Source organism: Schistocerca piceifrons, chromosome 5, assembly GCF_021461385.2.
Source record: "Schistocerca piceifrons isolate TAMUIC-IGC-003096 chromosome 5, iqSchPice1.1, whole genome shotgun sequence".
Taxonomy (NCBI): Eukaryota; Metazoa; Arthropoda; class Insecta; order Orthoptera; family Acrididae; genus Schistocerca; species Schistocerca piceifrons.
The window spans coordinates 79,853,348-79,881,016 of record NC_060142.1 but is presented as its reverse complement, the minus strand read 5'-3'; the positions used below and the strand labels follow the sequence as shown (position 1 = coordinate 79,881,016).

Genomic DNA, 27,669 nt, shown 5'->3' with positions numbered 1-27,669 from the left:
ATCAGAATTTCTAAAATCATTGGAGGAAGTGGCAACAAAACGACTATTCACGCTGGTGTGTAGAATGTATGAATCTGGCAACAGACTATCTGACTCTCCGAAAAATATCATCCACACAATTCCGAAGACTGCAAGGGCTGACAACTGCGAGAACTATCGCATAATCAGCTTAACACCTCATGCAACCAAGTTGCTGAGAAGAATAATATACGCAAGAATGGAAAACAAAATTGAGGATGTGTTGGATGACGATCTATTTGGCTTCAGGAAAGGAAAAAGCCTCAGAGAGGGAATTCTGACGTTGCGGTTGATAATGTAAGCAAGAATAAACAAAAATCAAGACACATTCACAGGATTTGTCGACCTGAAAAAAAGCATTCGACAGTGTAAAATGGTGCAATATGCTCGAAATCCTGAGAAAAATATGGGTAAACTATAGGGAGAGAGCTGCGCGGGATTAGCCGAGCGGTCTTTGGCGCTGCAGTCGGACTGTGGGGCTCGTCCCGGCGGAGGTTCGAGTCCTCCCTCGCGCGCGCGCGCGCGCGCGCGCGCGCGCGCGCGCGCGCGTGTGTGTGTGTGTGTGTGTGTGTGTGTGTGTGTGTGTGTGTGTGTGTGTGTGTGTGTGTGTGTGTGTGTGTGTGTGTGTGTCCTTAAGATAATTTAGGTTAAGTAGTATGTAAGCTTAGGAAGATTTCACTCACATTTTTATAGGGAGAGACGGGTAACATACAATATGTACAAGGGCCAAGAGGGAATAATAAGAGTGGACGACCAACAACGAAGTGCTCGGATTAAGAAGGGTAGAATACAGGGATGTGGCCTTTCACCCCTACTTTTCAATCTGTGCATCGAAGAACTTATGACGGAAATAAAATAAAAGTTCAGGAGTGGAATTAAAGTTCAAGGTGAAAGGAAGTCAATGATAAGATTCGCTGAGTGAAAGTGAAGAAGAATTACATGATCTGCTGAATAGAATGTACAGTCTAATGAGTACAGTATATGGATTGAGAGTAAGTCGAAGAAAGACGAAAGTAATGATAAGCAGCAGAAATGAGAACAACCAGAAACTTAACATCACGACTGATGGTCACGAAGTAGATGAAGTTAAGGAATTCTACTACCTACGCAGCAAAATAACCAATGAGGGACGGAGCAAGGAGGACATCAAAAGCACAATAGCACTAGCAAAACAGGGCACTTCTAACCAAGAGAAATCTACTAATATCTAACATAGGCTTTAATCTGCGGAAGAAATTCCTGTGGATGTACGTCTGGAGTACAGTATTGTATGGCAGTGAAACATGGACTGTGGGAAAACCGGAACAGAAGAGAATCGAAGCATTTGAGATGTGGTGGTATAGACGAATGTTGAAAATTAGATGAATTGATAAGGTAAGGAATGAGGAGGTTCTGCGCAGAATCGGAGAGGAGAGGAATATGTGGACAACACTGACAAGGAGAAGGGCAGGTTGATAGGACATCTATTAAAACATCAGGGAATGACCTCCATGGTACTAGAGGGAGCTGCAGAGGGCAAAAACTGTAGAGGAAGACGGAACTTCGAATACATTCAGCAAATAATTGAGGACGTAGATTTCAAGTGATACTCTGAAATGAAGAGGTTAGTGCAGGAGAGGAATTCGTGGCGGGTCGCATCAAACCAGTCAGAAGATTGAAGGAAGAGGAAGGAAAAAAAAAAAAAAAAAAAGATTTAAAGAGTGCATCAGGAGGGCGACAGAAAATGAGTGTTTGGGAGGTGCAGAGATCAACTTTCTGTGCGATGTATGCATTACACGTCACAAGGTGGATATCGTCGACATTCAGGACATATTCAAAACAAACCATTAACTTGCACCACAAACACCGAATGAAAAATGGCACGGCACAGTGACCACAATGGTTCACACCATCAAGCTCAAAGGTAAACTCCTTGGAAGTTACAAATCATACAGCACGTTCAGCTAGGTAATCCAGTCTTGAAGAATGTATATAGAAACATTTTACTGTAACGTGGTGATGAGAATTGATGGAATGTTATGGCATGCAACCGAATGCGAAACAGTCTGGAGGTTATCGTAAAAGTGGCTTTCCTCTAAGGCGTAATTGCAGATAGTACGATAATATGTTTCATAGGCACGGAAAACACAAACACCCATAGGTCGTAAATTTGTCCAGTGGTTCCAGGTGGTATAAAGTGCAACGTCATATACTTTTGAGGAGGGAATGTTTGCTCTAAAGGAGTATAATTTTTATACGCAGACCAGGAATCAAGCAAAAGCAAGTTATTTTGACCAGCTATTGGCCAAAAGCAATGCTCATACGATAGTTTTAGTTCTGTTACGCCTATTTTCCCACTGTTGCTTGCTGTGACGTAAATATTCCCTAATGTCCTTGCAAGATCGCGTACACGAGAAGGAATCGTAGGGGGCAGGGCCTTCCCAACTTCTCGCAGCACAGTAAATCACTTTCCAGCCAATTTACCATCCAGATTAACACTCGGAATAATTGCATACGAATACGTTAAGGCACTGATGTTAGCTAATCTTGGTACCTCTGTTTCCAGAGTTCCTTCCATATACATTTCCGCTTCAAATTTCGATTGTTCAGAGCTGAACACAAATTCTTTACTGAACGATAGGATAAGTTTGTTTACCTCATCTAAAAATTTTCGGGCCGATTCTGCGGTTTGCTGCGCATCGTCAAGTTGGCGCGTTGTTTGACATTTCATTATCTTACCTCTTCCAATTTTATAGCACTGTTTTAAGTCATGGAATCACCCATTGCTATCCTTGATACTACTATAATCTATGTCGCGTGCAATTTCATGTGCATGACGTGGTAGATCACTATCATATATACCCTGGAAATTGTTTGACATTTCGCTATCTTACGTGGTTTAATTCTACAGCATTGTTTGAAGTCATGCAACCATCCATTGCTTCCCTTGAAACCACTATAATCTATGTCTCGCTCTATTTGATGGCCCGGGGTCCACACAAACGCCGCTGAACGACCACACTCGGCGAGAGCAAAAACAGCATCTTGAATACCGCGCACCAAAGGATCCCTAGAAAAACACTGGTCGAGTGCTTGCAATCCACTCAGGGAGTCACTGCATATGACAAGTGACTCCCCAGGGCAGGAGGAAAGGTGAGCGAGTGCACGAAAAGATCAACCAGCTCCGCAGTGAAAACACTGCTCCCACAAGGCAGGGAATGCTGCTCAATGTAGTCGCCGTGGAGGAAAGCAAACCCAGTGCGTCCATCGACCACAGAACCATCGGTGTAGACTACATCTTCGTCGCGAAACATGGCAAGAAGAGCCACGAATTGTTGACGAAGACTGGCAGGTGGAACGGAGGACTTGGAGTCACAGGACAAATCCAAGCAAAGCCGCAAGCGAGTCTGGCGTGAGGTCAGTCGCTTGACGGCGCGTTTCGGCGCGGGCCGGCCCGTTGCCGGCGCGCCGTAAGGCACGGTGGCTCGCACTGGGGCGTATCGCTTTCCAGTCGGGCGTGCCGCGGCAGTCCTCACTCGGGGAAGTGAAGCGTCTCTTACAGCCTCTCCTTCCCAAGTGGCTCTTTCCGCCTTCCCGTGGTGCCAGACGTCAAGCTCGGCATTCTGCCTTGCGTCAAAAGGGAGAGCTGCGACCCAACCCGATGCGAAAGCGAAGGGTGCGTGGCACAGGGGGAGCTGTGTCGAGGGACCGAACACCAGTCCCTTTTCTGTTCGCAGGGCACAGACCAGCAGGTGCTCTGCATGCCGGCGACCTCGTTTGTCGGCGTGGGATCACGGCGCGAGTCGGCAAGGGTGCTTCGCCGCGCCCCTGGGTAACCGGGGCGTGTTCTGCCAAACCCAGGAGGTGGTGACATCGCCTGGGCTAGGTTAGATGGGCCCAGACCGCCGAACGACTGGGAGACCGACCCACCACCTGAGTAGGAGTGGGTCCCTGGCCTTCTGGTGGAAACTCGGGCTAGTAGGCGGCGAAGGGCGAGGGGTGCATCCGCCTCTCCGGAGTGCGGGGTGCACTTGCCGAGGAGCGTCGAGTGAAATCGTCGACGACGAGGCCTTCGACGGGGACCAGTGCGCTGGCAACGGCGCGCTGAACCCTGCAGCTCTGGAGTGCCCTTGACCTAGGGGCGAGGTCGGTGGGCGAGCTGCAAGAGTCCCCCCCCATGCCAGAGGAGCCGGTCCGGGGCAAGAGACGGGCTCCAAACCCCTTTTTTCGCTTGTCAACAACATGGCTGAGACAGAGACAAGCGATTCATGCGTGCCTTCGAGGGCTTCTTTGCTTACTGTTCCCTCCCCATCAGGGGGCACGGGGCAGATCGAGGAAAGCATTAGTGAGAGGCATGCCAGGATTACACAATACCTGGAAGCCAATGTAAAAAATGGAAAGATAAGCCAGGCTGCGATCATGACCCTAAAAAATGAACTCGCCTCCTGCGCTATCGCCCATGCGAAGCTCGAGGGGCGAGTTGAAGAATTACAGAAGGAAAACGAAAGGCTGCGCAAGCAGCCAACAAAATCATGGGCTAATGTAGTCGCTCAAACGGCACCTAAGAGCCAGTCCACAAGAGATACCATAGTAAAAGTGTCACAAAGACCGGATACTGCTGTCTTTTTGAGACCACTGCCCAGTCAAGACACTAAGAAAGTACAGGAAATTTTTACAACAACGATCAATCCTGCTAAAGATAAAATAAAAATAAATAAAGTAAAAGCTACAAAGAATGTGGTAATAGTCGATGTGGCAACGGAGGATGACCGGAATAAGATACTAAACAACCAGAAACTATGTAAAGCAGTAAAATGTGAGCCACCAAGAAAGAGAAATCCTCTTGTTATTATGTATGACATACCAGTAACATTTGATAATAATGAACTCCAGGAAACAATACGAAATCAGAATTTTGATGATATGAGTACTGATGAATTTAAAAACGAATTCAAACTTAAATTTAAAACGGGGCCAAGAGACAAAGACGTTGTACATCATGTAGCAGAAGTCTCTGGCCAAATGTGGAAGAGATTAACCTCAATGGGTAGAATCTACATTGGCTTTCACGCCATCAATGTGCGGGACTTTTTGGTGGTACCTCGCTGCCATAATTGCGGCGATCTTGACCATGTGCATAAATATTGTGAAAGGAAGTCGGCTTGCTCCAGGTGTGGAGAAGAAAATCACATTAGAAAAAACTGCACAAAATCTGCAATATGCATCCCCTGCGTGAGAAGAGGTAAAAAGACCTGTAATGCCTCTGGTCGCAACTGCCCAACGTACAGGATGCTGGAGCAGAGGCTAATATCAAGAACCGACTATGGCTGAGTCAACTACGGCACCCAGGATGCCTAAAAGAAAATCCCCATGCAAGAGGAGAAGGGACGCGGCAAGAGCAGCCCAGTTCAAACAGTTCCTTGCAACACTTGCAGAAGGAAGAGATGGTAGGAAGAGAATGAAGGATGCGTGTGTCCAAACGGATCCACAAGAACAAGCGGCAGCTCCCTCTCCCTACTGCTGGGGATCACGAACGCCAGGAAATCAGGCAACTCAAGTCAGGCGTCCTGTAGCGGTGGGCCGACCAGCATTCGTTCAGGGGAGTCCTGTACTGGAATTGCCGGTGCAGGTCAACACAATTACAAGTTCAAATACACAAATAACCAACAACACCAACGCTAGTACTGATTCGAGACAACCAACAGCTGTGAGAACAGTGGTTGATCCGATCAGAATATACCCTAATCTTGAACATTCTTTACAATTATCCCGCCTGGAGGAGCCGGCTGTCCTGACCACTGCACTGCGACATCTAGTGCGGGTAGGACATAGGTACGGGCGTAAGGTCACCTTCTCGGTCATGGAGGCTGTTGATAGGGTACAACTAAAGACTATGAATCTCCCCACCGACTTTGGCGCCCTGCGTGACCTAGTAAAGAAGGTGTTTGAGAGAAGGAATGAGACCTTCAACTTAGATGAAATATACAGTCAGTCTGTCCTATCCAATGGGAGAATAGCCTACGACTGGACGAAAACCTTCCCAGCATCATATGTACACACATATTTCCCATAATTACAGAAATACAGATAGGGCAGCTAAATGCACATAATAGTAGGCTGGTCATGCAGGAGCTTCGAAGAGTGGTGGAGGAGAGGAGCCTTGATGTGCTCTGTTTGCAGGAGCCATACTCTCTTGCGGGGAATATAGCCTTTGCTGCCATGAGCTGGCAAGTGGTTAGTTTCGGAGATGACCCGAAAGCCACCATCATAATAACCAACAAGGCACTGCGAGTAACGGTGCTCTCACATCTTTCGGACGATCACTGCAATGTCATCGAACTTCAGTCACCAATTGGCGTGATATACTTAATAAACATGTATTTTCAATACGGTACAGACATTGACGTTTACCTTGACCAACTCACGCAAGTGGCAACGGTGCTGAGGGGCAGAAAGGCAGTTGTGGTGCCGGACGCGAACGCCAAATCCCCCCTGTGGCACAGTGGCACCCGAGATGAAAGAGGAGGCAAGCTGGAAGAGACTATCATGTCCCTACAACTCCTCATTCCCAATAGACCAGGAAACCCCCCCACCTATACAGGAGGGGGAGGAGATGGAACTAATATCGACATCACGTTGATGACCACCAACATCGCTGCCAATATACAAAACTGGATTGTCACTGATGGAGAAACAACCAGCGATCACAACTTGGATCACATTTACAATTTCAGATTGGGAGTGCCACTGGGACATAGGGTGGGAAGTACAACTAAACTATAACAAGACCAATTGGGAGCGCCTCGCAAGAGAGTTTGACACTCCGACATGGCCAGATGATGACGAAGATATCGACAAACACGCCGAAGATCTGGTGGGCGCTCTTACCAGGGCAGTCAAGGCTGCCGTACCAACCAGGAGGAGAGCCGTTGCGGCTTCTCCATCACCATGGTCAGCGGAACTGGGGCAGATGCGTCAGTCTGTCAGGAGGGCGAGGAGGTATTACCAGCGAAGTGTCGTCTGGGAAGAAAAACAAACATGGCTACGAACATACAGGGAAGCTAAAGAGCAGTTCCAGAAGGAACTGCGAACTGTCAGACTGGAAAGCTGGAAGAAATATGTGCACAGCCAATTGGCTATGGATCCCTGGGGCACTCCTTACAAAATAGTAAGAGAGAAAATCAGGTCGCCAATGGTGCTCTCCACTATCAGGGACGGGAACCGGATGACTGGATCTTGGCAGGAAACTGCTGAGGTCCTTCTCCACTCCCTCCTCCCTGATGATAAAGAGGAAGAGGACACAGAAGAACAATGCCTAATTAGGCAGGCTATGCAGGCTGACTACGAGAATAACACCATGGTGTACCCTTTTTCAGAAGAGGAAGTGGCAGCCCACATAAAATTACTAAAGAAAGGAAAGGCCCCAGGACCAGACGGCATCATCGCGGAGGTGGTGCAATACCTCGCTCCTCAACTGGTGACACCTTTAGCAAGAATTTACAACGAGGCCTTGCGCCTCAGAACATTCCCCAAAATCTGGAAACAGGCCAATGTTGTAATAATCAAAAAAGGGCGGGACAAAGACCCTAAAGAAGCAAAATCTTACAGACCCATCTGTCTGTTGGACCTGTTAGGCAAATTGCTGGAGAGGTTACTAGCTGATAGACTGACAGCACACCGGATGTTGTGCGGGATGAGCGACAGACAATTCGGTTTTCGGCAGGGGCGATCTGCGTGTGACGCAATTGCCCTCGCATCCGAGGTCTGTGGGTCGTCTCCGCACAAGTACATAGTTGGCATCATGGTGGACATCAGTGGCGCCTTTGATAACCTGTGGTGGCCTTCGCTCTTCTCCTGCTTGCGGGAGAAGGAGTGTCCAGGGCCGCTATACGGCTGTCTTAGGAGCTATTGTATGGAAAGAGAGGTCTGGCTATCGTCCCCTAGCGAGCGAATTGGTAAGAAAATCACGAAGGGGTGTCCACAGGGCTCTGTCCTGGGGCCACTCTTTTGGGATATCAATATGGAGCCTCTCCTGGAGAGCTTGGAAAATAGTGTGGATGTGCTAGAGGCGATAGCTTACACTGACGACCTCCTTCTGCTGGTTGGCGGCCGAAGTCGCGAGGACCTCGAACCTAAAATTAATAGGACACTAGCAATTCTTACACAGTGGTGCCAAAACACAAAAATGACTATTGCGCCTAGCAAGTCAACATACTTGTTATTAAAAGGCCAATTGGCCAGGAATCCAACGGTAAGAATTGAGGGCTCACCAGTGATTCGGCGTCGAGAGGCCCGACACCTTGGAGTAACAATTGATGAAAGGTGGAACTTTGCCAAACACATCGAAACAGTTACACAAAGATCACTTGAAGCTCTAAATTATCTCATCATGATAGGACACAGTAGGTTTCACCTTCCACCAGAACTCATAAAATTGTACCACAACACCATTCTCGTTTCCATCGTGGGTTACGGATCCGGAGTGTGGGCACACAGGCTCACGAGGGTCGTGCCCGCTATGTCTGTGAGGAGGGTGCAACGTAACATGCTTCTGCGCTCCATTGGAGCGTACAGAACATCTCCAGGAGGGGCACTACTAACACTCATGGGGGTATGTCCCCTGGACATCAAAATCCGGGAACAGGCAGCTTGGTACTGGGTGAAGAGGGGAGATATAGAAAAGACCGAGAGCATCATGGGAGTGCGGGTGGGGGACAAGTTTGCAATTAAGAGGAGAGGAGAAGAGCTATGGCAAGAACTTTGGGACACAGAAACAACAGGCCGAAGGACTTACCAGCTGCTCCCCAACATCAAAGAACGCCTCCAACTCTCGCATTTTCAACCAAGCAAGGGACTGGTGCACTTCCTCACAGGGCATGGACCGTATCCGGCATATCTTTGCCGATTCGGGAAAAGGGCTACCCCCTCGTGTGATTGTGGAGCTGAGTGGGGCACTCCGGATCACGTGATCTATGAGTGTCCGGTCTTTGATGACGTAGCCGGGGAATTAAGAAACCAGCTGCCTCACAATAACACGTACCAGCTAATTAGAGACCCTACTACATTCACCATATTAAATCGCCTTGCCAGCGAGGTGTCAGCAAAAGTCCTGCAAGAATACCTTAGGGAAAATATATAAGCCACCAGACATGACATAATTGAAGGCGACCCATCCCATTCCGCCAGGGCGTGGACTGGCCAATCGCCGTGACGGTAGGAATCCGCCATGCCCTGGAACAAGGGGGAGGGAGCACCAATACCCGAATTTGACAACTGCGCACCGATTGTGACTTAGAACTAATTAACCACTTAGCAGATAGGAGATAGAAGACCCCTAAAAGAACCTGCAGCGACTTTCTTAAGGCCAGCCCAGTGCCAGGGGCATGCTCACTGGGGTTAGCTCAGTGGGCACGGCCACACAGTAGGTTTATATTAAAACAACTGGCACGCCTGTAACGCTGCAGGAAGTAGCCCTTAGATTAGTTAGCTAAGAGTAAAACTAGATCCTACCCAACAAGAAACTAACTCCTCATTTCCTGTAGCAAGTAAGTTCACTAACACTAGTAATAGAAGTTAACAATGCTGCTAATATCAATTAAATGTAATGTAGATCTAAGACCCACTAATGTATTAGGTGGTGGGTTACTATGTATGAAATAATTTGAATAAAGAAATTTTTTTTTTTTAAAAAAAAAAAAAAAAAAAAAAGCCGCAAGCGAGGGAGCGACCAAGGAGGGGTAGAGGAAGACGGCCGGACGTATGGAGGAAGGGGAAAGGACTCGAGTGACGAGAGAAGGGAACGAATGCGGACCGCGATCGGGAGACCCGACCTAGGTGACCGTCGTCGGGAGGGGAGTGCAGAAGATGGAAAAAGGAGCCTGCGGTTTGGGTGGTCGGGCGAGGCATGGACGCGGGCGATGTATGACGCAAGCAACTGTTGTCGGCGGTATCTTGGGGGAGGGATTCCAGCTTCTACAAGAGGCTAGTCACCGGACTAGTGCGGAAGGCACCTGTCGCTAGGCTGACGCCACAATGGAGAATCGGGTGCCCGAACCTCCAGCACTTAAACCAGCGCATGGGAGGAGGGACGTAAGGCTTAACATCACATCGACATATCATCACCTTGCCCTTGTCGGGCAGGGTGTCACCCTCAAAAGCCAAGATGGAGGCGCCAGTGGCGACCCTACTATCTTTAGGACCCCTGAAGACACGTCGTACAAAGTGGATACCGCGGTGTTCCAGATTTGCACGGAGCTTGTTGTCCGACTGCAACAACAGGTCACAATGAAAAATAAGTCCCTGCACCATCTGCAATGTTGAAGGTGCTGCTGAGTCGTACTCCACGCTCCCGTAGTCGAGATGGGACTGAACTAAGGCCTTATAGAGCTGTAGGAGGGTTGTTCGTGCAGCCTCCCAAACAGTGTGGCTCAGGCAGCGAAGGATGTTGAGGTGCTGCCAGCACTGTTGTTTAAGCCTGCGAAGATGAGGTGTGAAGGTGAGCTGAGCATCAAACAGCATGCCAAGAAAGCGATGCGTCTCCTCAATATGGGGTTCATTGGCAAGGTAGAGCACTGGATGGAGGTGGACCATTTGACAAAGACAGAAATGCATCACTCGGGTCTTAGAGGCTGAGAACTGGAAACCATGGTTGGATGCCCAAAAATGTGCCTTACGGATAGCTCCCTGCAGCCGCCGTTCAGCGACACTGATGCTTGGGGAACTGTAATAAAGACAAAAGTCATCGACATATAGAGAGGAACAGACTGATGAGCCCACCACAGCCGCAAGACCATTAATTGCCACCAAAAAGAGGGGAACACTGAGAACTGAGCCCTGCATGACACCGTTCTCCTGAATATGAGTAGAGCTAAAATAAGTGCCAACTCTAACCCGAAAGGAGCGATTGGAGAGAAAATTCCGTAGAAAAATCGGAAGTGGACCCCGTAAGCCCCATTCGTGCAGTGTAGCAAGGATATGATGGCGCCAGGTGGTATCATACGCCTTCCGAAGATCAAAGAAAACAGCAACTAGATGTTCTCACCGGGTAAAAGCTGTACGAATAGCCGACTCTAGCGAGACTAAATTTTCAATCGCTGAGCGGCCCTGACGGGAACACCCCTGTTGCTGGGCTAGGAGGCCTCGAGCTTCGAGTATCCGCATGAGCCGCCGACTCACCATCTGTTCCAGGAGTTTGCACATAACGTTGGTGAGGCTGACAGGGTGATAGCTATCAACCACCAGCAGATCTGCACCAGGTTTCAGCACTGGGATGGTAACGCTATCCTGCCGAGTTGGGAAAACGCCCTCCATCCAGATGCGATTAAACAGGGCGAGTAGTTCTCCCTGACAGTGCACCGACAGATGGCGAAGTAACTGGAGATGTATCGGGGCAAGCTGTAAGGGCACTTTGGAACTCCCATTCACTAAACGGGGCATTGTATCGTTCCCAACGGTGCGTGCGAAACAACTGTGTATGCTCAGCCTGCACTTTAATGGCGCGGAATTCTGCGCTGTATCCTGCTGTCGCAGTATTACAAGCGAAGTACTCTGCCAGATGTTCGGCGATGGCGATTGGATCAGTACACAGTGTACCCCGAAGAGAAAGGCAAGGGACAGATGCATGAGGGCGAAAGCCAAAAATGCGCCGAACCCGCGACCACACCTGCGATGGGGAGGTGCGAGAACCTATGGTGGCAACATATCGTTCCCAGCAGTCCTGTTTTCTCCTCTGGATTAACCGGAGCCCGGGCCCACAGCCATTTAAAGGCAACCAGATTCTCTAGGGAAGGATGACGCCGATGTCGTTGTAGGGCTCGCCAGCAGTCCCAGATAGCTTCTGCAAGGGACTGACTTACGCCTTAGGGTGCTTGAAGAGCAGGGGACAGTTGCCTCGGCAACAGAAACAATGGCCATAGTGACCTCGTCCACTGCCAAATCAATGTCACCAGGAAGCGGGGCAATGGCCATAGTAGCTGACGTGTAGGCTGCCCAATCAGCTCCACAAAGAGACCACCGTGGCAGCTGGTCAAGGGGTTGGGATAGAGGAAGAGAAACCAGGACAGTAAAGTGGTCACTACCACAGAGGTCGTCATGGACCCTCCAACTGAGCTATGGAAGAAGACCTGGGCTATTAAGAGAGAGATCAATGGCCGAGTATGTGCCATGAGTCAAGCTAAAATATGTGGGAGCACCACTGTTAAGGAGGCAAATGTCCTGCTGTGCCAAGAGAGCCTCAACATTCCTACCCTGGCCCAAGATCTGGGCCCCAACCCATAAAGAGTGGTGGGCATTAAAGTCCCCCAAAAGGAGGAATGTCGAGGGGAGCTGGGCAAACAAGGCAGCTAGGTCGGCCAAGAGGGACAATCTCATCTGGGGGAAGGTAGAGGGAACAGATGGTAAGCTCCATTCCTGCCCGGATTCTAACAGCCACAGCCTCGAGAGCCACGTGACGTGGCACTGGGGCACTAGGAACAGTGGCAGGAACATAAACACAGACACCACCAGACACCCAGTCGTATTCTACGCGGTTCTTACAGTAACTCCGGTAGCCACAGAGGGAGGGGGTCCGCTGAATAGGAAACCAGGTTTCCCGTAGGGCCAGACAAGTGGCAGGGAAGTAGCACAAAAGCTGTTTCAACTCAGCAAGGTGGTGGAAAAAACCACAGCAATTCCATTGAAGGATAATGGTATCTGACTGTGAAGACATGAAAGAACCTGGGGGGGTGGGGATAGGTCATGCCTTAGAAGCACTCGCCGCCACCAATTGTGAAGTAGCCTAATCAACTTCCATAGGAGCTTTGGGTCGAGCAACATCTAGCTCCTGAGTGGACGCTAGATGCTCCACATCATCTTCAGGTGCAGTGGTGAACTCCTTTTATGTCTCTATGTCCTTCTCCTTTTGCTTTTTCTTCTTTTTGGTAGGGTCCCATTTGTCCTTTGGTTTATCAGGCTGCGTGGGCTTTTCTGACCCAGTCTCATGGACCAAGAAAGACCTGGAAGCCCTATGACCCTCAGGTGGTGGCTTTTTCAGCCACTGGCTGACATCTGGAGAGGCAGTAACTGTGGAATGGAAGGCACCAAGCGATGACTTCCGCGCGACGGGAGCTGGAGGAGGCAGGAACTTCTCCAGCTCAGAGGTGGGGATTGATGTCCCCATAGAAGGAGGGGTTGTTACTCCCAATGTTGAAAACAGGGGAGCAACGGAAGAGGGTGTTCCCCCATCTACCAGAGGGGCAGGAATAGACAGCCGGGTTGAAGGGTCTACAAAAAGTGGCTGAGCTTGGGGGCTCAATGCCAGGGATGGAGACATCAAAGCTGCTGCAGCATACATCGATGAAAGCCTCACAGGGTGAAGTCGGGCATACTTGCGTTTAGCCTCTGTCTAAGTGAGCCTGTCCAAGGTCTCATACTCCATAATCTTCCATTCTTTTTGATAAACCGCACAGTCTGATGAGCAAGGTGAATGTTTCTGTCTGCAGTTGACACAAACAGGGGGCGGCAAACATGGGACGTTCGCGTGGGAGGCACGTCCACAATCCCAACAGGTAGGGTTGGCGTCACGTCTCGATGACATATGCCCAAACCTCCAGCACTTAAACCAGCGCATGGGAGGAGGGACATAAGGCTTAACATCACATCGACATATCATCACCTTGCCCTTCTCGGGCAGGGTGTCACCCTCAAAAGCCAAGATGGAGGCGCCGGTGGCGACCCTACTATCTTTAGGTCCCCTGAAGACACGTCGTACAAAGTGGATACCGCGGTGTTCCAGATTTGCACGGAGCTTATTGTCAGACTGCAACAACAGATCACAATGAAAAATAAGTCCCTGAACCATATTGGGGATCTTATGTGGCGTAATGGAGACTTGCAACAGCACCGAACTTGTCACAAGCAAGCAATGCCCATGACTGTGCTGGGGATGCTGTCTGTATGAGGACTGCTCCAGACCTCATTTTAGACATGCCCTCAACTTCTCCAAACTTGTCCTCTAAATTTTCCACAAAAAAACTGAGGCTTTGTGGTCAGAAATGAGTCCCCACCTGTTCAGCTGCAAACCAGAAATCGAGGAGAATACGTCTCACCAGGTAATTTAGACTGCCGTTCCTCCCCTGGTGTGGGTAGGGAAGGGAACGATTGGGAGTCATACTGTAAAGCATTGAACTTTCCTTTCTTAGAGACTTGTGCTTGCACACTATTCGTATTTCTTTTCATGGTGGTCCCACGAGCAGCTAGGGAAAGGAATGTCCACCCAGACAGAGCCCTGCTTCCCTGGGTAAGCCTAATATACCCAGGGGGCGGCAGGTTCCTCAGAGGTCGCCCGCTAGCAGCTGTTCTACATCAACAGCCATGCGTCTCCTCGGCGCGCAGCACACCTTGAGATTGAGGTTTTTTTATAGTGATTTATACCATCCTCGCGACCCAGGCAGTTAAGCCAAGATCCCCGGGCTCTGTACCGTCCAACGTTCCACAGTCGCGCCTTACGGTGGTCGTTGAAGCACGCTCAGAGCTTACGGTATTGAGGACTGGTGGCGCTTCCCAGTCCCCAGCTCAGGGACCCCGGGGTCGCCAAGCCCGTACCCAGCAACTAAATGCTGAGCCCCCTAAGGGTAATCATTTGGGGAATTGCCCACATAAGCTAATAGCGCAAACATATGATAGTGCAGCAGTCATGAGTGGTTCGTCACATTGGGGTGCAGGCTCTTGTCAAGGAAAAGTTTTCCAATGCTTCATACATTCATTGTTATGCCAACCAGTTGAATCTCATTATGCTTAAAGCCGCTTCCAATAATAAAAATGTGCGAATATTCTTCACTAAACTTCAGGGACTTTGCAGCTTCTTTTCAGCATCTCCTCAAAGAACAGCAGTTCTCGACGAAATAGTACGAAAACGACTGCCACGTCCAGTGCCTACTCGTTGGAATTTTCACTCAAGGAGCGTCAATAACTGTGTAATGAGAACACGATCCTGCAAGCCTGTGGCTTGGTAACAATTTTGAAGGATGGAAAGTTCATTTTTTGGGTTTCATTTTTTCATAAAATCTTGATCCATGTGGATATTTTGTACAACTAGCTACAAAAAAGGGATATTGACCCAACTTACGCACAAAATCAGCTGACAGCTTTTGAGCGTGAAATTGCGAACATTAGGGAAGGAGTGAGTGAAAATTCAACAGGTTTACACGAGTACCATAAAAGAGGGAGAACTGAATGAAGATGGCGCAGCGATGTGTAATCTACTGCGGGAGGCAAAAGAAGTATGTGATGTCATAAGTTACGAGGCAAAAGAAACATTCAAGTTTCCTGGACACCTAGTTGCAGCCTCTCTCTTTCTACCAGAGAAATTCGCTACTTACTCTTCCTGTTTTCCAGAAACTTCTTTCAGAGCTGCTATAGAATGCTGCTCTTTTTTTGGAAGCAAAGAAACTTCGAACAGAACTCTCTGTTATTTATGGAAGAGAGAAGTTCAAAAGCTTGTGTGGAGCTTTGAGCTTTCTGGATTACATAACAGACAATAATCTTTGTGATACACTGAGCGAATCTGTGAAGCTCCTGAAAGCGATAATTCCAATTCCAATGACCACACCAGAAGCAGAACGTTGTTTTTCTTCGCTGAAACGCATCAAAACCTACTTGCGGAATACTATGGACCAAGAAAGACTATCAGCACTTGCGATGCTCTCTATTGAGCGAGGCCTCGTCTTAGGAATTGCAGACATCAGTCAGAGAGTGATTGAAAGATTTGCAAATATGAAGGAAAGAAGATTGGAGTTCCTGTACAAGTGATCACCACCACATTCAAATTTAGAGATAAAATGGAACGGCGTTAACATCAGTCCTGCTGAAAAGGTTAGTAAGCCATACCTACCACTTTTTGAGTACATAGAGCTGCAGTTGATTTTAATTCCTTTTATTCTGCAAAAGTAATACTTTTTTCTGTGTACACCTTTTGGTTTTATTATGAGTAAATGCAGGAGTGACACGAGCGAGCAGTCTTTATAACAGGCATTACAAAAACATGAGCATTCTCTCTTTTGTTGATGTTTTCCTTCGTGAGCAAAGTGCACCACATTCTTCTCTGGTCACGAGCCGCCGCTGATGTACAGTACAGTACAGCGCGTAATAAATGCAGGACTGTTCCCTGACAGATTTCGTTCAAACTGTCGACCACCATGAGCATGGCAGTGTGTTTCAGCGACGCACCATCGACTGTCTTACACGCTCAAGAATTCCAGGCGTTTTGGCGTACTACTTCGGCGTCTGCGATAATCCAAACAACCAGATCCGTGCGAATATCACCCGGAATCTCGTAAATTCGGCTCTGCACTTGCATCCAGAAGAAGAAGTCCATTTGCGTCATGTCAGGCGACCAAGCTGGCCAAGGAAGAGGACCGCCACGACAAAAACAATATTGTAACTACTGTACATCGATTGGGTTCCTAACATCGAGTGCAAAGTTAGAGCGTGAAAAAAAAAAATTATACACAACGAATATCACCGACATTTGAAATTTTGTGCACGATTTTCAGTGCAATACAGATACAAAGCTAATTGGGGAAAGAAACCAATGGAAATGCAATAATCACGTAACGAGCTGCAGGAGAGTTTGGGACCTTCGTATTAAAATACTTAGAAGGTATCCCTGAACATTCTTTGAAAGAAAGTTCTGGTACAGCGTCCCCATATGGAAGAAACATTTTAAATAATGTAAAATTTTACACGCATCACCGTGAAGAACATCCCATGTGGCATCTGATTATTAATTTTCACACGTGTTACGATGAAAATGTGATAAACACTGTTGATGTGAGAAAAAGTGTGAAAGAATTTTATTTACCTACGCAAAGAATTAACAGAGTGCCGTAACGTCTGTGAATAGCATATTATGTAATAAACTCTGAGGTCTTCTTCTTAAAAGGATGCACAAGATCGGACATTAATGAACCTTGTTCTCTGGAGTAGCGGAATGTAGACGCATATTACTTACACTGTTGTATACGGTCTATATTGTGAGAAATAACAATAATATATGTATTAGTCAATACTTTGCGGTTATTTATGTAGTAATGGCACCCTCCATCTCAAATATTTAAGCATTTGTCATGTTTTACGTAAGACTTCAGCTTCGAGAAATAACATAGTTGCCGCGCAACAATACGCCGCCATTATGCGGCAGACTTAATTTTCTTTAAATTGTGAGACAGGAAAGTAAATTATACATTCTGATTTTCGGCATATTAATGAATGGGAGCAACATAATTTAAAGTCAGTTTGCATTTTCTTAATGAGTGTTTTCGCAACAGGCTGTGGCATGTTCTTACGTACCGATAGAAATATTTTCACTAAGAATGATGTTCATCAACCTTATTCGAGGCTCTCTAAAGCATTAAAATTAAGACAGCAAAAATTTAAATTCAGAGAACATGATCTCAAGTAACAGAAGGGATAATTAAATAATTTTTCCATTTTGTGCTATTGCTTGTACTTCTCTCTACCACGTACAGCCATATACGTAGCACATATTTACTTTAAAAGTAAAAAGAGAGAAATATTTAACCGTAGCGGGACAGTATACTGTCTCACCCAGCATACCTAGACTGTTACACGCCGACCACAGGCCATGAAAAGCACTCACTACCGTGGCAAGTTTCTCTCTCTCTCTCTCTCTCTCTCTCTCTCTCTCTCTCTCTCTCTCTCTCTTCCCCCCCCCCCCCCCTCTCTCTCTCTCTCTCTCTCTCTCTTCGTTGACCTAGCGCCTCCCAACGACAGCTGGGTTACATTGTTTTAATCTTCTGTTTGTATTCTGAAGAGAAGTATCAACGTAGTAGGAAAGCTAGAAAAATCTAAAAAGGAAAATGCAAAGGCTCACTCTACATGTAGTGAGAGCCAATGAAGTGAAATGGAAAGAAGATAAGGATTTCTTGTCAGATGAATATAGGGTAATGTCAACAGCGGCAGAAAATGATATACCTGGAGCAGGATTCGTTATGAATAGGAAAGTAGGGTAGAGAGTGAGCTGCTGTGAAAAATTCATTGATAGGGTTGTTCTCATCAGATTCGACAACAAACCAACTCCGAGAACGATAGTTCAAGTATACATGCCAACGTCGCAAGCAGCAGATGAAGACAAAGAGCAAGTATATTACAATACTGAACAGGTAATTCAGATGAAAATTTAATAATCATGGGGCACTGGAACACAACTATAGGGGAAGGAACTGAAGAAAGCGTTACGAGAGAATATGGGCTTGGCAGTAGGAATGACGGGAGAAAGACTAATTGAATTCTGCGATAAATTTCAGACGGTAATAGCGAATACTCCGTTCAGGAATCACAAGAGGAGGAGGTATACTAGGAAAAGACTCGGAAACATTGGAAGGTTCCAGCTTGTGGAGTTTCAAAAGTCTAATCAGGAAACATCGCGTTTCTTTACCGCTTGAGCGATGCCAGGTAAGAAATGTTAATATATGTATTTATTTATTTGTAGTATGTAAAGTGGAGACTTGTTATTTAAAAAGATTTTGTTTCTTTTCTTTCATGTGGATCGTCGCAGCAAAATGATCTAGTGGGGACTCCAGACGCGGCGGACGACGAGAGCTAACCACTATTGCATCGTAGTCGACGGCCGGCGGCTGGAAGAACCGTTGAAACATCATGCTGACCATTATTAAAATAGGTTTTATGTTGGTTTCTTTTATAAAATGAAAAGGAGTTCAATGTTGAATGTGGAATGATAAAGTTTGTAATTGGATGTCAATTGGTTATCAACTGTTAAAATAAACTTTGAATTGGAAGTTAAAACAGTCAGTTGACTCTTGTTTCGACGTACATTGTAATTATTACTTATGTGTGAAATTTGCAAATTTTTTTAAACTTCAGACGTCTTGAAGAGGTTCTGGCAGAATTTTATCAGGAGTGTGGACGATCTTCAATAATTAACTAGTTTAAAGTTTTATTAATGAGAAGTCGACACGTATTGACGTTTTGAAAATAATCGGTACTATGAAGTGTATTAAATTTCTGTTTTAAAACTTTATCGGCGATTGTGGTCAAGAAGATCGGTTTTAAAGTGGAATATTTCATTAAATGAGAACAAGATTGATTCTTTAGTGACATTAATTAATTATTTAAGGAAAAATTAGGAGAATTTCAATTTATTCTGGCAAAGATATCAAGGAGTGTCAGACCGCACAATAAACATATAAAAACTCTGTGACTTTGTTGAACTGTTAAAAATATTTTTTACGATAAAACTATTCTACAACAGGAACTGGTGAATTTTGTAGCTTCTATCCTTATCTTCTAGGTTGAATCTGCTACAGCTTAATGTTTTACTTTATGGATTTTTCAAGAAACTGAGAAAAGAACTTATAATTTGATCTGCGGCGGACTGTCGATATTGGGTACACGGTTAGGCTGTTGTGAAGCCTCTTGGTTTGCAGATTGCCTTTCTTTCCCCTGCTGCAGACATCGTTGCTGAGTTGCTGCGACAGGATCGGCGGTTCAGCGCAAGCTAGATTACATCAAGGTCAGAGATTTCGATATCAAGTATTGGACAGTAAGGCGCAGGTGCAGATACAGACTCAGACCACAACTTAGTAATGATGAAGAACAGAATGAAGTTAAAGAGAATCGTTCGAAAGACTCAGTGTGGAAGGAAGTGGGCTACTGAGGTAATGAGGAATGACGAGATGCATTTGAAGTTCGCTAAGGATGCGGATACTGTGATAAGGAGTTCCAGAGAAATATTTCAGTTGAAAAGGAGTGGATATTTCTCAAAATGGCAATCACAGACGTTTGACACATAAACATAGGTACAAGGAAGATAACTGCGAAGAGACATTGGGTAACAGACGAAATACTTCAATTGATCTACGAAAGAAAAAAGTACAAAATGTTCAGGGAAAAACAGGAACACACCAATATAAATCTTAAGAATGAAATAAATTGTACGTGGAATGCAGCCAACGCGAAGTGGATGCAGAAAAGAAATTATCGGCGGGAGGACTGACTCAGTATACAGAAAATCCAAAACGACCTTCCGCGAAATTCAAAGCAAAAAAGGTAACATTAAAGAGTGCAATGGGAATCCCACTGTTAAACGCAAAAGAGAAGGCGGACAAGTGGAAGGTGTACATTGAAGGCCTCTATGAGAGGGAGGGCCCGCCGAAGTGGCCGAGCGGTTCTAGGCGCTACAGTCTGGAACCGCGCGACCGCTACGGTCGCAGGTTCGAATCCTGCCTCGGGCATGGATGTGTGTGATGTCCTCAGGTTAGTTAGGTTTAAGTAGTTCTAAGTTCTAGGCGACTGATGACCTCAGATGTTAAGTCCCATAGTGCTCAGAGCCATTGGAACCATTTGGGAGGGAGGACTTACCTGATAATGTAACGGAAGAAGAAATTCGAGCCGATATGGATGACATAGGGGATCCTATATTAGGGTCAGAATTTCAGAGGTCTCTGAAATAAGATATTCAATAAGTCAGAATAAGTAAATTACATTCTATTGGAATTTCTAAAATCGTTGGGGGAAGTCGGTATTCAAGCTGGTGTGTAGAATCTATGAGACTGGCGCCGTACTATCCGATTTTAGGAAAGATATCCACCCAATTCCAAAGATGGCAAGGGCAGATAAGTCTGAGAACTATCGCATAATCAGCTTAACAACTCATGCATCCACGCTGCATGCAGGAACAATACACAGAGGAATCGAAAAGAAAATTGAAGATCTGTATCTGTTAGGTGACGATCTTTTTGGCTTTAGGAAAGGTAAAGGCGCCAGACAGGCAGTCCTCACGTTGCACCTGATAATGGAAGCAAGGCAGGGGAAAAATCAAGACATGCTCACAGGATTCGTCGATCTAGAAAAAACATTCACTAGTGTAAATTGGTGCAAGATGTTCAAAATTCTGAGAAAAATAGGGGTAAGCTATAGCGAAAGATAGGTAATATACAATATGTACAAGAACAGGGTGGATGGGGACGGTGGAGGATTCACGGTGTTGTACCGATCCCCCTAACCAACAAGTCTGAGGTGCTGTCTCTCACCGAAACTGAAATTGAGCCTGTGGTACTCACTTCACCAGTTTTGGGAAACACGGAAACCTGTATTTTTTTTTTGTCAGGTGTCGAGAGGAGGCAAACGCAAAAGGTAGGGGTCTATTAATCGTCGATAGTTCAAACGTACGGCGAATGATGGTACCCCATAGGGAAATGGCGCCAAGGGACAGGAAAGGGCACCAGGTGCACTCAGTGTGTATTCTTGGAGGCCTCATTCAGCATGTTGGCCGGCCGAAGTGGCCGTGCGGTTAAAGGCGCTGCAGTCTGGAACCGCAAGACCGCTACGGTCGCAGGTTCGAATCCTGCCTCGGGCATGGATGTTTGTGATGTTCTTAGGTTAGTTAGGTTTAACTAGTTCTAAGTTCTAGGGGACTAATGACCTCAGCAGTTGAGTCCCATAGTGCTCAGAGCCATTTGAACCATTTTCAGCATGTTGAAGACGCTATTCCAGCAGTCATTGAGGAAACAAGGTGCAACCCACTGCAGATTGTGGCACACGTTGTAACAAATGATGCCTATCGTCTGAGCTCTGAGGTCATTCTTGGGTCATTCCAGCGACTGGCAGAGAAGGTTGAGAAGACCAGCCTTGCTCATGTACTTCCAACGAAGCCCACAATTTGCAGCATTGCCTCCAGAACTGGTTGTGGCTCTTTGGTTCTGAATCGAGTGGAAGGGCTGAATCAGATATTTCGAAATTTCTCTGACAAGCTAGGCTGCGACTTCCTGGATTGCACCATAGGGTTGAGAACCGTAGTGGCCCCCTAAATGGTTTCAGGACTCTCTCCAACCAATCCAGATAGCTATAGGAAACCCAGAAGCATCAGTGTAAGATCGAAAGGAACGCGCCTCTCAGGCGAGAGTATTAAAGTCCTAATGGTAAGCTGCCAAAGCATTCGCAACAAAGTGCCAGAGTTTGAAGCACTGGCGAAAAGCGGTGAGGCTCACATAATACTGTGTACAGAAAACTGGTTGAAAACTGAAATTGATAGCAGTAAGATTTTTAGGGAAAATTTAAGTGTGTATCGAAAGGATAGGCAAATGGGAACTGGAGGAGGTATATTTGTTGCAGTAGACAAGAAACTTAAATTCACTGAGATAGAAACTGAAACTGTACATGAGATGGTTTGGGCAAGACTCACCATCAGGGGTGACAGTATGATAACTGGATCCTCCTATCGCCCTCCGGACTCATCTCCTGACGTAATCTAGAGGAAACCTCTGCTCTGTTCGCTTGAACGTAAATTGAGCAACCATACTGTAATCATTGGTGGAGACTAATCATCCAACAATTAATTGGGAAAATTAGTATTTTGTTAGTGGTGGGCGTGATAAGACATCATGTGAAACATTACTAACTGCCTTCTCTAAAAACTACCTAGTACAGATAGTTAGGAACCCCACTTACGTTGAAAATAAGTTGGGCATAATGGCAACGAATAGACCTGGGCTCTCTGAGGCTGTCTCCATCGAAACCAGCATCAGTGATCATGATGCGGTTGTGGTAACAATGATTATCAAAGTACAAAGAACAACCAAAACAAGCAGAAAGATACACATATTCATTAATGTAGATAAAAAATCAGTAATGCCATTGCTCAATGAGTAACTTGAAACTTTCAGTACAGTGCAGGGACACGTAGAGGAACTATGGCACAAGTTTAAAAGAATAGTTGACCACACACTGGGTAGATATGTACCTAGTACAACAGTCCCTAATAGGAGGGCCTCCATGGTATACAGTCACTCTAAAGAAACTTTTAAAGAAACAGAGATTACTGTGTAATAGGTGTAAAACAAAGCGTAGGACTATAGATAGATAGATGCTGAATGAAACGAGTTTGGCTGTCAAGAGAGCAATGCGTGATGCCTTCAATGACCACCGTAGCAGAATATTGTCCAGTGATCTTTCACAGAACCCAAAGAAATTCTGGTCGTATGTAAAGGCTGTTAGTGGCAACAATGTTAGGGTCCACTCCCTAGCGAATGAGACAGGAACTAAAATTGAGGGTAGCAAAGCAAAGCTGAAATGCTTAATTCCGTTTTCAAATGTCCCTTTACAATGGAAAATCCAGGAGAATTGCCTCAATTTAATTCTCATACCACTGAAAAGATGAATGAAATATGTATTACTGTCAGTGGTGCTGAGAAACAGATGAAACCGTCAAAACTGAAAAAAGCTCCAGAGCCCAATGGAAAGCCTATCAGATTGCATAATGAATTTGCGGCTAAGTTAGCTCCTCTTTTTAACTATAATCTATCGTAGATCCGTCGAACTAAAAACCATGTCCAATTCTTGGAAAAAAGCACAGGTCACACCCTTCTACAAGAAGGGCAGTAGAAGCGATCCACAAAACTACCCTCCAGTATCCTTGTCATCGACTTGTTGTAGAATCTTACAACATATTCTGAGCTCAAACATAATGGGGTACCTTGGAGAGAATGACCTCCTCAATGCCAACCAGCACGGATTCCGAAAACATCGATCATGTGAAACCCTTCTTGTACTTTTCTACATGACATACTTAAAGTTTTGGATCAAGGCAATCATTAGATGCAGTATTTTTTGATTTGACTCAGTACCACACCACGTTTATTGTCAAAAGTACGATCATATGGAGTATCAAGTGAAATTTGTGACTGGATTGAGAATTTTTTGGTAAGGAGGACACAGCATGTTATCTTGGATGGAGAGCTATCATCAAATGTAGAAGTAACTTCGGATGTGCCCCAGGGAAGTGTGTTGGGACAATTTCTGTTCACGATGTATATTCATGATCTTGCAGACAATATTAATAGTAATGTCAGGCTCTTTGCAGATGATGCAGTTATCTATAATGAAGTATTATCAGAAAGAAGCTTCATAAATATTCAGTCAGCTCTTGATAAGATTTCAATGTGGTGCAAAGATTGTCAACTTACTTTAAATGTCGAGAAATTTAAGATTGTGCACTTCAAAACCTGAAAAAAACGTAGTATCCTATGACTATAATATCAGTGAGTCACTGTTGATTCGGCCAACTCATACAAATACTGGGTGTAACACATTGAAGGTACATGAAATGGAATTATCACATAGGCATAGTCGCGGGTAAAGCAAGTGGTAGACTTTGGCTTGTTGGTAGAATACTGGGGAAGTGCAATATATCTACAAAGGAGACTGCTTAGAAATTACTCATGTGACCCGTCCTAGAATGTTGTTCAAGTATGTGGGACTAACGAGGGATATTGAACGTATACAGAGAAGAACAGCACGAATGATCACAGGTTTGTTTAATCCGTGGCTAGTGTCACAGGGATACTAAAGGAACTGAACTGGAAGACTGTTGAAGGCGGAAGTAAACTATCCCGACAACTTTTGTTAACAAAGTTTCAAGGACTGGCTTTAAATGATTACTGTACGAATATACTACAGTCACTCGTATTAGAGTGCATCTAAATGTACAAATTATTGTCGATGTTATGGGATGGAAGATGAATTAAAAAACCCGGAAAATTAAGAATAATTCTGAAAAGCTGGTGCTCACTAAATACGCAGGGAAGTACTGTGTCCTACAATTACGAGAGAAGCTTTCTGGAAAAAAATCTTTAAGAATAAACGTAAGGGTAGCCATTTCCAGTAACTTATGAAATGTTGGCCCATAAACACAAAATAAAATACGCTAATCATTTATCTTGTAGAACCACAATTTTCTTAATAATATATCTTAAGTGAATATCATACTCCCATTATATCAGTTTCTCGTCCACCTTCTTCCTTCAGGTTGAAAGAAGGTAGAGCAATTACTATAGCAACAATGTTTTGAGCGTCCAAAATTTCGAACCAGACTTTGTACTGCACATTATTTTCCAGCAGTCTAGAGATAACTTAAATAATACCGTTATTGCACAACATTATTGTACAGTAATATTGACAGACTAGGGGCCACTTGAGTGAGATTTGTTGCGAAATCATATTGCAGTGTGAAAGATAAGAGGATATGTGATTATGTAAACTCTTCGTGTGATTCGATAAATTGTATCTGAGCTTATCTTCTTTCATGATACGGATAATATTGCTAACTATAAACCGCAATAATAAAATTCGGTTCTGAAGCCAGGGAAAAGGAACAAAATCCAAGATGATTTACATCCATAAAGAAGATTTTTGACAGACCTGATGACCGAAACTGACAAATATCTTCGACTGTGCTCAGCAAACAGAAAAATAGTAGCATTCGCTCGGGAGTAACCAACCCATTCAGTCGCTATTGGCTTACCGCATTGTACGTAGAGCTTATTGATCTGCACATATGCTTTCAAGTCGTTGTTTATAATGTTGAATTTTGGAAATAATGCTAGAGTAGTAGTAGCACAGTCTATGTTAGACTGTGGTAATAGGAGTGCACAAATGGTCGAGAATAATAAATCCAAGGGCGGCAGCTGTAGGAGTACGCGCTAAGGTCGAGACAGCAGGTATTCTTTCCAGGTTCCTTCCGAAATTTGGCTCAGTACCGTATCTACGCTTATAGTCGAAAATACGATCGTGTGGGGTAGGAAAAGAAATTTATGAATGGATTAAGGATTTCTTGGTAAGGGAGGACGCAGCGTGTTAACTTCACCTGTGGGAGAACTTCACAAATGTTGAAAAATGAATGACAAATGCCTGAAGATAAGACGCAAACCATGCCTTGAAAGCTTCCTCAGCAATCTTCTAGAACCAACTTTAAGTGAGAATTCCAGGAATATACTACAACCATACGGATCACGAAAATAAGATTGGGCTACTTACAGTACGCTCAGAAACTCTTTACGAACTTATTCTACCCGTACTCCATTCGTGAATGGAACGGGGAGCAGCCTTCATAACTGGTATAGTGGAAAGAACCGACCCCATGTACTTCGCAGTGGTTTCCAGAGTATGGACGAAGATGTAGGTCAACAGATAGGTGTTGCAGAGCTCCAGCTCTCAAATCAATGGGCTGATACGCGGGGACAGGAGACAGCCTCATTCCTAAACACATTTGCAGTAGAACGTTATATTGTAGCCATTACACGCGGCTGTTCACAGAGCGAGGTAGCGCATTCGGGAGGACGACGGTTCAGACCCGCGTCCGGCCATCCTGATTTAGGTTTTCCGTTGAGTTCCCTAAACTGCTTCAGGCAAATGGCGGGATGGTTCCTTTGAAAGGGCACTGCCGATATCCTTCTCTAATCCGATCTTGAACTGTCTCTAATGACCACATTGTCGGCGGGACGTTAAACACTAATCTCCTCTCCTTCGCATATTAGTACCTCGTCTTCCTAATGAAACAACGTCAGGAACATCAAATTCACTCTACAAAACGGAGTACCATTTATTCGGAATGTTATGCCTCGTGGCACGGCTATCACAATATTATTTATTTACGTCAATATAGTTTCTGTTACATGTATCCATGGCGCTTGAAGCAGATACTGCCTTTCCACTCACCTTCTGGTTTTGCCACGCGCTGTCGCAGTGAAGAGCCTTCAATCGACACACCGGTGCCCCGTGAGGCTGCCAACTTGACACAAGCCGGAATCTTCATCATGGCAACGTCGCGGACGTGTCAAATAGACATCCGGTTAGACAGAACGGACGTGTTGTACTTTAAAACCAAAACAGTTTTACTTTGTAATATGTGCAATAGTATAATTGTAGCATGCACACAAGAATGAAACACATATATTCTTACGATTTAAATAGCCACTAATGCAATTTTATCAAGAGCCATAAACTGTAATACACGAAACCAGAACATAGTGCAGAAGTCAATTATGCAGTAAGACGTGTGGTGGGCACATTAATTAGCGCAATTCTAAGGTTGATATAAGTGTGCACGAACAAATCACTGTTACGCTGCCAATTTTTATTTCCAAGAGTGAAGTTTTTACACAGAAAACTTATTCTTCACGAAAACAAAGATATTGTGCAGCTGCATAGAACAGCACGATCAACTGCACATTAAAAACAAAACTTTTTCCAACCCGACAAACGTAAAATATGATATTACATTGGTATTACGTAATGAGAAGTGTATCAGTTGGTTTGTAACGTCATTATGCAATCGTTTTATTCATTAGAATTTCATTGGGGTCTATTTACTGGAGGAAGCACTAACATTTCTAATTTGATGGAGAAAAAAAAGCAGCAAACGTTTTATCTATTTTCACAGAGTTCCTTGTGTCCTTAAATCCATTTGTAATTACTCTGAAGGCTCACAAATTAGATAATTCGAGGGAAAATGTTGCTTTTAAGTAACCGTTTTCATAGCTTTGTGGCAGAAAAGATTTAATATACCACACATTCTAAATCAGGAGAATCAACAGGCAAAATCCAGAATCAGATAACAATAGTTCAAAGCGTGAAATTACTTTGATATAGGTTTCCAGCACAAATAAAACATCACTATGTAACTAAATTTTTATTTTCCTTGAAATACATGAAGCTTCCTGTTACTTTTGTTTGCAACTATGGTATCATTTTTTCGTTTTGCATTATTATTAAGCAGAATATTGGAAACAGATCTGTATTTGCTATATCTTCATACTACACATCACCACACACACACATGTATCATGAAGAAACTGGTGCTTGACAACACTATTATTTTCA

General features: G+C 45.1%; 1 protein-coding gene across 1 annotated transcript in view; it reads right to left on the bottom strand.

The window, feature by feature from the left end:
* LOC124798666 (UDP-glycosyltransferase UGT5-like) overlaps positions 1-26,570 on the bottom strand; it is a 90,468-nt gene extending 63,898 nt beyond the window's left edge. The window contains exon 1 of the mRNA XM_047262166.1: positions 26,506-26,570. The gene's annotated coding sequence lies outside the window, so the exon portion shown is untranslated. The remainder of the gene's footprint in view (positions 1-26,505) is intronic.
* Between the last annotated feature and the right edge of the window lie 1,099 nt (positions 26,571-27,669).